This window comes from Centruroides vittatus, unplaced genomic scaffold, assembly GCF_030686945.1.
Source record: "Centruroides vittatus isolate TY-2023 unplaced genomic scaffold, ASM3068694v2 scaffold_712, whole genome shotgun sequence".
NCBI classification, from domain to species: Eukaryota; Metazoa; Arthropoda; class Arachnida; order Scorpiones; family Buthidae; genus Centruroides; species Centruroides vittatus.
In genome coordinates this window covers 472,200-484,561 of record NW_027122715.1, presented here as the reverse complement: position 1 = coordinate 484,561, position 12,362 = coordinate 472,200, and positions in this window count along the sequence as shown.

Below are 12,362 nucleotides of genomic sequence, written 5' to 3'. Positions count from 1 at the left end.
CATCGATGAGACAGGAGAAATACAAACTCTAAGAAATAAAAAAAGAAGGAAAAAAAAACTATATCTCGTTAAAGATTCAAGAAAACGTTAAGCGTTGCAAATTTCTGTAAGTATCAATAATTTGACCGGATGCGGGAGGTGATTTCCGTTATGCATCCATTGTATTCTACGTTCCTGTTTTATTATACTTCTTTTTCCTCAATATTCGCTAATCCTGGGGAAGGTTTTTTCCATTATAAGTACAAAAATTAACCGAAAAAAATCTTAACGAGTCTCCGTATGACGTCATCCCTCCAATAACAATCAGTAGTAAATAATGTAATGGAGTATATTGCCATCTGTCGGCGTAAAAGCTTACTGAATCTTCGATGTTAAAATATAGTAAAATATGTATATGTAAATAAGCATATATATTTAGTATATTTATATTTAAAATATCATACCTTGTTATAAAAATTATAAAATATCATTATTATTATATATATATATATTTAAAATATGATATTAAAAAAAGCGGGGGAAAGCGCAACATTAAATGTGATTTATTATTTAAAATTTATTTTATTTAAAACGTAAAAATAAGAATATCGTGTGTAAATTGCATTTTAAATTGGAATGAGTTCAAGAAATAACCGTAACCGTAACCGTAAAGACATTCCCGGAGAGCTAAAGATAAACTTAGTATAACAAGTAATTTTTATCATTATTATTATTCATGTGTTTACATTAATTACAAATTATACATTTTAATATATAATTTCCTTCAAGAAAACAACATTCTCTTCACTTTTAAATTAAACAATTTAAATTACTGACAAAGATAACGCTTCAGGAATGAAGGAATTTACGCCGCCACCTAGTGTTCAGTTTTTAAATTATTTAATACTGAAGCTGTGTGCCTGCTCACTCGTGTACACATATACATATATTTAACCCTTAAAAGAATTTAAAATAATTATAAAAAAATTAATTTTGAATGATAATAGATGGTTTAATATAGAAAACGAGAGCTAACGATTCGTAAATTTTTGAACAATAAGTGGGCCGTATCCTGCCAAATTCAATAAAAAAAAAAATAAAAAAAAAGAAGAAGAAGAAGAAAAATCAGTGTTATAAATAAATAATTTAATTATTCTTTTTAATTTATGTATGGTGCATAAGATACAAATTTATTGATTGATTTATTGAAATAATGGAACGAGTTGTTTTTTTCGGAGAGATGATAAAAGTTTCCTAACTAAATATTGAATATATTTTACGTTGATTGTTTATATGTATTCAGCTGTACTAATTTTCGATATATTTTTATGTATAAAAGTTTACATAACGTAGGAAATACTTGTATAAATAAATATAGTTTAAAAATATATCAACGGAAATGTTGGCAAAAACTTTTAGTTTCAGTTTAATGTTAAGAGAAATAATATATCAAAATAATAGATTACATCCTAATGGAGCAACCAAAGATATATTTAAGCAAGGAAAAAAGCACGTTGCTATTAAATTATTCGTGTTTTTGCACGTATATTGCAACATGCAGGAAAGAGGAGGCGTCCTGGATTCATTTTTCTATCGAAAGTATTCTAGTCATGATTTTTTGATGCTTACCATTTTTGTTTTGTTGGAAATAGCGGACGTAAGTAGAAAATGTTATTTATGTTGCCGGAAATTAATTACCTGCAGAAAAAAACTTTTTCGGCTTATAATTGCATTATACAGGATTTAAAAAAAAGGAGGGAAAATCGAATTCATAATTTTTCTATTAAATGGTGAAGAATTAATAAATGGATTAAAATTTTAAGTTGGCAGAGTCTAAGTAAATATCGTAACCTTATGAATCAATCGCCAATTATATCATCATTAATCATGATTATATAAACAATCGAAATTTCATTATTCCTTATAGAAATGCATAAGACTACAGGTATTTGATTTTTGAATAATAAATTTCTGTTTTCTTTTCGGATAACGTCAGTAAACAAACTGTAAACACTTTAATTTAACTCATTAAATAATAAATAATAATAAAAAAATACACAGATTTGGAATGCTATTTTAAATAATATACACAAAAACTCACTTTGTTCCCTTTTTTAAATTGTTTTATTGCAAACGAAATAGGCAAGTCTCAATTAATTGATACTGGAAAACGTATTGTCACGATTACACGATTACAATGACAATATCTCTACGTGAATTACCAATTCTACAGATACATTTTGTAGGAATTTCATGAAATCATGATTTTTTTGAATTACACAGATAATATTTAAATTACATCATAAATAACTTGCAAATAAGCGAGTTTCAGAAAACATTATCACAGATGTGTTTGCAAATTAATATGAGTTAAATGATCATCCATTAATTATGTGTATGGTTTAAGGAGGGTTGTTCTCTCCTTAAACTATACACATAGTACTGTACATCTTTGTACATGATGTGGAGGAAGGGAAACGAAGCATAGTCTACGTGAAATTTTTTAGTCTCATTACTGGCATACGAATTTGTTCTTATAAACCTATAATAGTCATCTGAATAAACTATCGGTTAGAAAATTTGTGCAGAACTTTTTACGGTCATTTCTTCAATGTCAGGGAGAGCGATGAACTATACATAATTAAATGGGAGGGGATTTGTCATTGTACACAACAGGGAGGGAGGATGTCAAAAGTGGTTCAAAAACTGTACATATAATTAATGGACGGCACCTAATAAACATAGTAGATAATTACAGAATTAGCCTATATATCAGTTATTCTATCAGAAAATATCTTTTGAATGAATCTGATACCAACTTTTTGTGGTAAACATAATAAAAACAAAGAAAGAATATGAGTATTTATGATGCTTAAAAACGTCGTAACCATACTTTTATGACTTTCTTTAATATAAAAGAATTTTCAATAAGAGGAGAAAAATAATTTGTTAGCGAATTCTAGAAATATGAATGAATTTATTCTTTCACCTTTTTATTTTCCTGTAATTTTCGTAGGTTCATTTAATGCATAAAGCGGAATCATATTTCATAAACATTTTTTATTAATCAATTAATACAAATATATTTTTCGTATTATTTTTATATCAAATTATCAAAAACGTGAGTTAGCAATGGGAATTACAGTACATTAATTATTGGTTTCTATTACTCTGTATCAGCCACTTAATTACATTATATAATATTTATAATGATATATTTCGATTCAATTTTATTTGTGTGTTATTATGGTATTTTTTATTCGAACAATTAAAAATAAGAAAATATAAAGTTTCCAGATGTCCCGGTTTTCCGGGATTGTACGGGATTTTTTTCCGATTGACATCTAGCAACAGGAGGACTTTATTCTGAAAACTGTTTCTACAGTTAAGTATCTTTTTCTTTTTCCACATTTTAAATGTATTTCTGTCATTTGCAGAATAAAAATTCACATTTATTGCATATCCTTGAATCGAAGCGTACCAATATCTTTCGGGAAGAATTCATTTTGTCCTAGATTTTATTCCCAATTATCTTGCAACGCTAAGAAAATATAATCTCATTGGCATGTGCAAATAGAGTAGACACACTGTTCTGTCTGTTTGGATGTGATAGATCTCAATACCGATGACATCATTTGTGTACGTTTTGAATACGTCATTTGAAGAGAAAACGAACTGGGCTAAGTGTAAAACCAAAATATGAAAAATCGCGGGGATCTTGATTGAATAGCTTCTTGGAGGCAGAAGCTTCCTCTTCCTCATGACCATCTTAAGTCGTCATTTAAATAATACAGATAGCATATATAAGCCGCCGATATGCTTCTTAACTGAAAATATAAATTACGTGTATAAAATTTTTAGATCTACGGTATCTACAAAAATTTATTCCGATGTCATTCAATGAGGACATTTGAGCAGTGTTCAGTAACACAGAATTCATAAGTCCAGTTGTGTTGGGATTCCGGACTCGCAATTTCTAACCAGTTCACGATTCCGCCCACTTCTAAAATTCGAAGTCGTTCTACTTTTTCTAAGCAAAAACATGTCTTTTTTCAATTTTGACATTTTCTGCCCTGTAGGCATTAAGAGAGCCTTTTATCAAGCCCATCATAAATTCGGCAAGCTTAAAACGGGGAGGAAGAATGGTGAGGGACGGATTCCTCCGCCCAGATTCGATCCTAATCCCCAGAGCGATAGGTTAATGCCTCGGCCATCATAATATAATACTATGATCGTGATGGATAAGATTTAAGATTTCATAGCTAATATGAGTAAATTTCTGATTGATTCCGTATTCCTCAGAATATGCAGACAGACATTTTTCTGCTTCAGGAACGTGTTTTGCCGTCATCTCAACCGCAATATCGTTTGAATGTTGATTTTCTTTTTAAAATTTTGTTTTAATATTATAAGAACTAGGAAGCAATTAAAAAATAAGTATCGATACAAGATTTCCAATCCGCCAAATTTAACAATTATAATATTTTAAATAAAAGAAACTGATAAAATGATTCAAATCATGGTCAAAATGAACTCCTTTATTATGGGGACTTCCGACGTCTAGCAATTTTGAATTAATAGAGAGATTGCGGCCACAGTTCAAACGCTAAACTTATACGGCAAGCAGAAGTACACGTTTGACGTTTGAACTCCAAGTAAAATACGTTGCGGCGCACGTTTACAACATCCCACGAGTCAATGCGCGACGTGAACATCGCGCACTGACTCATGGGATATTGTTGAAAAATGGCGGAAACATTTAAGAATGACGAATGTTACCAGCGAAGGTAAATAAACAAATTAAACTATTTTAAAGTATTTATAGGATGTTTAATAACACTAAATAATTATTTTTAATTAGCGTCGTGTCTCCTACCGTACGATAGGAGTACCTCATACTTTTGTTGAGGGAAGTAGTGGCTTATGTAAATCGGAAAGAAGCTCGGGAAATTAATTTTTAGAAAATTTACGAACCTATTACGTTGTTGATGGTAGAAGATGCCGTAGAAGAACAAGCCTACTCCTACAGAATTATAATAAGCTATTATGAAGACAAATATATGTAAATTCTATAAGCACTTCACATCACTTGCAAAAAAATTGAATAATTGAATAATGGTTAATGTTACCTATGGTTCCAAGATGGCGGCTCGTCTGATTCCAGCAAGGAAACAGTGGGTACGCGCGTTCTAACCTAACCTAACCTATTCTAATAATTTTATTGGTAATAATTATGGTAATTTATTAGAATAGGTTAGGTTAGGTTAGAACGTGCGTTTCCGCTGTTTCCCTTCTATTTGCTGGAATCAGAGACGAGCCGCCATCTTGGAACCATAGGTAACATTAACCTAAATGATTTCTGGATTAAAATCGTCTGTTTCTTTACTCAGTGGTGATATTCAGCGGGTTCGCACAGGTTCGGCCGAACCCGTTGTTAAAATTTTCAGTTTTCCGAACGGGTTCGCCCGAACCTGTTGGTAAAATTTTCAGTTTCCCGAACCTTGTTAAACACACGTAACATTTCTCAGTGGTTTCGTTTCTTTTAAAAAATATATTAAAATATACGTATTATACTCTGTAACACTACTAAACTAGAGCCTTATACCCCGTTCGCACCGAGCATTTCAGCATTTCAATCTAGCATTTCAATCTAGATTGTGAGCAAGGTCGGGGATTATGCCTTGGTGCGATCTCTCTCGATCGTTTCAATCTCGACCGAAACGAGGTTTCATCGCGATCGATTCAAGAGAGTTCTTGAAACTAGATCCGGTCATAAGAGAGATCCCACAATCTCGCGCGCGAGATAATACAAGATAGCTGTGGAACACGTGTCGGGCTATGGACAGCGAAATAAAAAGGATATTGTATTTCGAGAGATGATGACATCTGTCTATTATCAGCATTAATTCGGGGTGAAAAATTTCTCTGCCTGAAAAAAAAAAGGTCGACAGCACTAATATACTATTGTTACCTGGTCTACGCCCAGGGCTCCTTACGTTCCAAATACGCCACTGATTATTAGATATATCGCAAGAAAAGGTATTGTATTTATTTCTAGCCAAAACTTCCATTTTGTTTGTCGGTAATTGTTAGGGAAAAATTTTCTGCTAGCGAACCCTTTGTTAAATATTTCAAATATCACCACTGTTTACAGTGTTATTCATAAATGCTTAAATAATCATTATTTAATGAAATACGTCATAATTTAAACCTCAAACACAAAAAAATGAAAAGTTTAAAACCGATCTTCTACTCGCCATGCTAGACGTAGCGAATGCCATTATCAACCTATAATTGCCAGATGGCGGCGCTCGAACGTCCGACGTTTACGTTTTGGGCTGAAAACGACGGCCGCAATCTCTAAATTAACGTAAGATTTTTAATTGTCAAATACATCTGTAATCAGAGGATGATATTTTATCACAATCAATTTAGTAGCTAAATCGAATGACTGATAATTTCACTATTTTCAACCAAAGACATGCTAACAATTAATCGGCAATATAACATTTAGATTATTCAGTAAGAAATCTGTAAATTTAATCAGGTAAACAACTTTTATTTCTAAGTTGTTGTCCATTTTTAGTCATTCGTTGTTTTATGTATAACGGAATAGAACAAAGATCTAATTTTAGTACTGATACTGATTTTAGTCGAAGTTTTAAAATTAGAAGTTCTAAAGTTAAAAAGTTTTTAAAACCAACGTTCTTAACATTAGTTGTAAAGTGCCATTGCCTGAAACATTGGTTGTAAAGTGTCCATCGTCTTAATATTTAGTTGACTGAAAAGGGGCATATTAGGCCCGAAACGAGCTACATACGCACGTAATGCTTGTCTCAACTAAATAACAGGGAGAAGAAAAGCCAAGTGATCGTCGAAAGCACTATATTGTGTTCGAAGTCAACAAAGATCCAATCTTTTCCATTCAACCTGGTACTCATTTTAAATTATAATCAAATGAGAATTTTGAAATGTTTATTGACACTCATTGCATTTTTAATTTAAACATTCTGTTTAGTTTCGAATTCAAAATATTTTTTAATTCCATTTTGCAGTTTTTAGTATATTCTTTGTTTAAATATTTGAAGATACTTGAAAGCAATAACTTTCGTATAGTTATTTTCGATACACTACATTATTTTATATCAAGATGTTCGTATGTTGTTAAAATTACGTAAGAAAAAATAACGAGTAAAAAGATTCCATTAAATTTATAATAAAACCCATTCATAACGAATTAAAATTTGATACTTCTTTTATGTAGCCTGACGTCGGATGTCAACCTGTCGCTCTGGATTCCTTGGACCGATCGAAAAAACCTTACGAATTTTTGGGGATGGTACGTCGGGCGGGCCATGTCCTTCATCACCTAGCAATCCCATTGTGGCCTAGACGAACCCACGATGAGTTTAATTAAAACACTCTCTTAGAAGTATTAGTGAGGTTTTTTTTTTAACTCTTTCCGCCCTGTGGGCACTAAGAGGGCCTCTTTTAGTAGGCCCATTATGGGTTTGGCCAGGCCCACAATGGGGCGACCGGGTGGTGAGGGACGGGGCTCGACATATCTGAACGGATCATCCCCCGAAAAATTCCTGGAGATTTCTCGACCCGTTCGGATTCGAACCCGGGTCCCCCAGAGCGGTAGGCTGCCACCTTGACCGCTCGGCCATCCGGCCTAGTATTAGTGAGGTTGAGACTGAAGTTTTAAACGTGAAAACGTGTACGTCGGACGTTCAGCGCCGCTTTCCTGTAAGCCTAGAAGTTTGACAATGGCGTTTGGAAAGTCAGTGGAATCATGCTCGACATTCCAAACGCCATTGTCAAATTTTTAGGCTTACAGGAAAGCGGCGCTGAACGTTCGACGCACACGTTTTCGCGTTTAAAACTTCGGCCTCAACCTCTTTATTATAATGAGTTTTATATAGTCTCATTACAATAATTCTGTAGCTAAGGAACAGAAAAGTTTATAACAACAGTAAAGAATTTTATACGACTTGTATTTTTTATATTTTATTACATCCATTTTTTGAAATATTACAAAAATCAAAATGGAAAGTGTTGAAATGTTATGGATTTCTATACCTACATGGATTCACATCATAAAAATATGTAAAATTTTAATTTAAAAACGTTTTCCTGTAGACTTAGAATTTTTCTAGTGACGTTTGCTAAAATTTATTACTTATTATAAATTATTAAACGGGTATTGGCTTAGGCTACTTCCTGTTCTATAATAATAAATTTCATACTTTATTATTAATGAACTTTTTGTTTGTTAGAAATATACCGTATGTGATTTATGTTCGTTTGTTCGTTCAAACAACGTTGTTGTATTTCAAATCTTTATTTTCAAAATATGCGCTTAGGGATCTCCATAAATTACATAACATTACTTTGCAACTACCACCCCCTGTAACGCTCCGTAACACAGTCGCACAGACCCACTCTTAAAATTACGAAATGCGTATCCTCGATCAATCCCCTCAATCGTAATAAGGAATAATACATAGAACGTTACATTATACTTATACTTACAAAGCAGTGACAAACAGTACGGTTCGCTATGCTTTTTGTTTGTTTAGTCAAGTTATGGCAGCGCAACACGGGCGATCTGCCTAGGAAGGATGCCTTCCGGGAGGTCTTTTTAAGGGTAACTGGCCCCTATTCAGGCATTAGACGTGGAAAAAACCTGGCAAACTCCACGTGGCTAGCGTCCTGGCAAGGCACGAACCCACGTTCGAACCCCCTGTGTTCAGGGAACGGAACCGCTTGGCCACTGGTGGGTCATTCGCTATGCAACAGTTTTCTTCTTTCGTGTTCGTTTTTGGCGAATTAGACAACGAACCATTCCTTTGGAACGCGATTATCTGCATACCTACTCATCCATAACTGAGTTACATAATTTATGGATAATCTCTTAATTATTGACAAATGTAGGTAAAGTTATACTCTCATTATTTAAACAATTTTTAAAATATTGATGTAAAAGATATATTGAAAATGATTTTAGATATTTCTTTTCTAATACAGTCGAACCTCTAAACAGCAGCCATCTTTTCAAGAACTTCTTGAACAAAAACGCATACAAAATAATCTCCAAACAACGATCACTTCTGAAGATCGATCATTTTTTATGTCCCCGTCACTGGCCGTTGTTCACAGATTTGACTGTATAAGAGAAAGTTAATGAGGAAGAAAAAATGTTTCATTTAAATTCAAAATTAATTTGAATATTTATATGATGACGACAATAATGTTATAATTATTATAAATGTTAAAAATATTTATGCTGTTTTTTTAAAATAGAATTGTTCTGGTAATATGCAGAAGCATAATTTTCTTTGATTTCAAAAAATTTTGGTCATATTCACATCTAATTTGACATGGTGATGATTTTAATCTGGCTTTAGGACATAGCCTATAATCTAAAGTTCTTAATATTGCGATAATAGCTACATTTCTGGTTTGTGTGTTAGTATACTTTAAAGTAAAATTTGTACAACAAAATTGACCTCTTATAGTCTGAAAATGTTCGAGTTAATGATTTTTATCTTTTGTTCCTAATGAAAGATTCTTTATATATGCATTTACTCTTTCCGCCTTATGGGCACAAAGGCAGCCCGTTTAAGAAAGTCCATTATGGGTTCAGCCAAGACCATAATGGTGCGGACTAGGTCCGACAAATCCGAAAAATTCCTGGGCTTTCGACCTGTCCGGATTCGATTCAGAGTCCCCAGAGTGAAAGGCTCGGCCATACCCCGAGAGCATTAAGTGTCTTTATAAAGTATTCGCTTGTGACAACGATAGATCTGACACCTAGCGGTATTAGCGCGAACTACATAATGGCGACTGCTATGGGTATAAAGCAGTTTGTTAGAATAGAAAGTGTTCACCCTTGCTAATAGTGTGTTGTGTTCTTTATCAAAACTGTATGTATGTTATCGCAGACGTACCGACAGGTTTCTTCTAGTCATACCCACATAATCTTTTTCGATTCCTAACTGTTGATTTTCAAATGGAATTTTATATACCCCAGCTTTACCTTCCTTTTTTACGCTGTCTTTATCGTTCCGTAGCAAGCTACAGATATTAGGTGCTCTTTTATAGATCATTCTCGATTTTTATAAGAAAAAGAGCATTTGATACAACGTTGACAAACGACACAACAGCACAATATTATCAATTATAGCACAGACTGAAGGATCGATTGTAAAATGGGAAGAGGCTAAAGTCATTTAAACGGTGCACTCTCCATCTATTGCGTTGGAGATGGAAAAGGTGGAAATTTATAAAAGTAAAATGAAAAACCGTTGCCTAAATGCTATGGATGCTAATGCGCTTCCAACAGCGTGGAAATATATAATAGAAAAAAGAATGACACTTAAAAACCCTTAAATCATTTCTTTCTACTTAGCTTTGTTTTCTATGTTTTATTTGTTTATTTATTTATTTAATATACACACTTCTTTCGATTTATTTTAAAGTTAAATTATTTTATTGAATTTTAAATATGTAAAATATTCGAAAACGGTACGTTCCATTTTGGAACATTTATAATATTAAACCTGACGATGGCCTATATTAGATAGGGTGAAAACATTTGTATGAAAGAATTTTAAGCTCAGCAAAATTAGCTGTGGGAAACTGAAGTGAATTGTTTGCTGAGAAAGAGCTGGATAGATATGAAGTTATCAGTTTTGGTATTTCCTCTCCTTCTGTAAGACATCTTTTTCGATCAGCCACATATTCTAAAATGTCACAAAGTGTAATCATAGATACTTAAACAACTACGAAATCAACTAGGATTAATGTCGGATACAAATGCAAATAAAACGTTTTGACTACAGAGAGAAAAGTTATTAAAAAGACAACACACAGGTAACTCTCGTACATTGTCAAGCACGGTATACCCCTTGTGGCAGCCATTTTGGTCGACTCATACGCCACCTATATTTATTGGCACAAGCGAATAAGTCTTACACTAAAGTTGAAAACATTCCGCTGCTTGAAAATTCAGTCTTTGTCTTTAAAGTAAAGACAGCCTAACTGGTAAAATGAACACATTATTTTTTAAATTTAATGGATTTAAAATAATTATAAGTATAAATAACAAGTCAAATATAGATAAAAAAAATTATATATTAAACTTTGTATTCAAAATTATACTCAATTATATTTGTATTATTATTACAGACTATATGTTTTCAACATAGCTCAAATTTTTGATAGACTGTATTGTAAAATGAAAGTTGAACGATTTAACAATAAATTTCTGATTATATTTTGGTTTCATTTGTATTTAATATTCAGAATTCTAAATATATCCGCATTCTATTTCTCAGAATGTAATGCAATTCATATTTTTTGTATTGGTTAATCATTATTATAAAGATAAAAATTATTACATATATTTATCATGTTTATCTCTATAATATTATAGATAGAAACATTATATAAAGTATTTATCTATAATAATAATTGATAGTATTTGTGAATTTGTAACTGCTTCTATCATGGAATAATTTCAGGTTGATTCTATTTGTTATATATACTTTCTCGGTTAATGTTACCTTAGGTAGCCAAGATGGCGGCTCATCTCCTATCCCAGCTATCAGAAGACAGGGAACAGTGGGGACGCACGTTCTAACCTAACCTAACCTATTCTAATAAATTACCATAATTATTAGCAGCCAAATTATTAGAATAGGTTAGGTTAGAACGTGCGTCCTACTGTTTCCTTGCTGGAATTAGAGACGAGCCGCCATCTTGGCTACCTAAGGTAACATTAACCAATTTCTGGAATATAAAAATATTCGCCAGGAAAATTAAAATTTAATCGACTTTCTGTATCATTTTTAATTGCGTAGAATTCCTAGAAGCTCCTATCTGACTCGGGGAGATATAGAATGTTACGCCATCTGTGAACTTTATAGTCAGTTGAATCGCAATGATTAATTAATACAGTTACCAGAATATTAATATAGATATTACTGTATATAATAATAATAATAATAATAATAAATCAATGTTAATCTCATCGTGGTGATGAAAGATAGCACTTCGTTATAGATTCAAAATAAGTACTCGAAAATGACATTCGGTTTATTGCATAAACTAAATTAAAAACAAATCACAATACTTTCATAATACAGTACAATCGCTAACAGTTGTAACACATCTGGAAAAATATATACTGTATATCCTAATCCTTTACATTAAAAAGTACAGACAAATTGTTTGGAATATAATTTTTATAAATTATTTAAATAAAATATCTTTTTATAATATGGTTTTCTAAAAGTTTAAGAAAATGTCATGAACTTTTCTGTCTTATTAATAATTTAATACTTTTAATAAAATTATATTAACATATTTGTTAATTT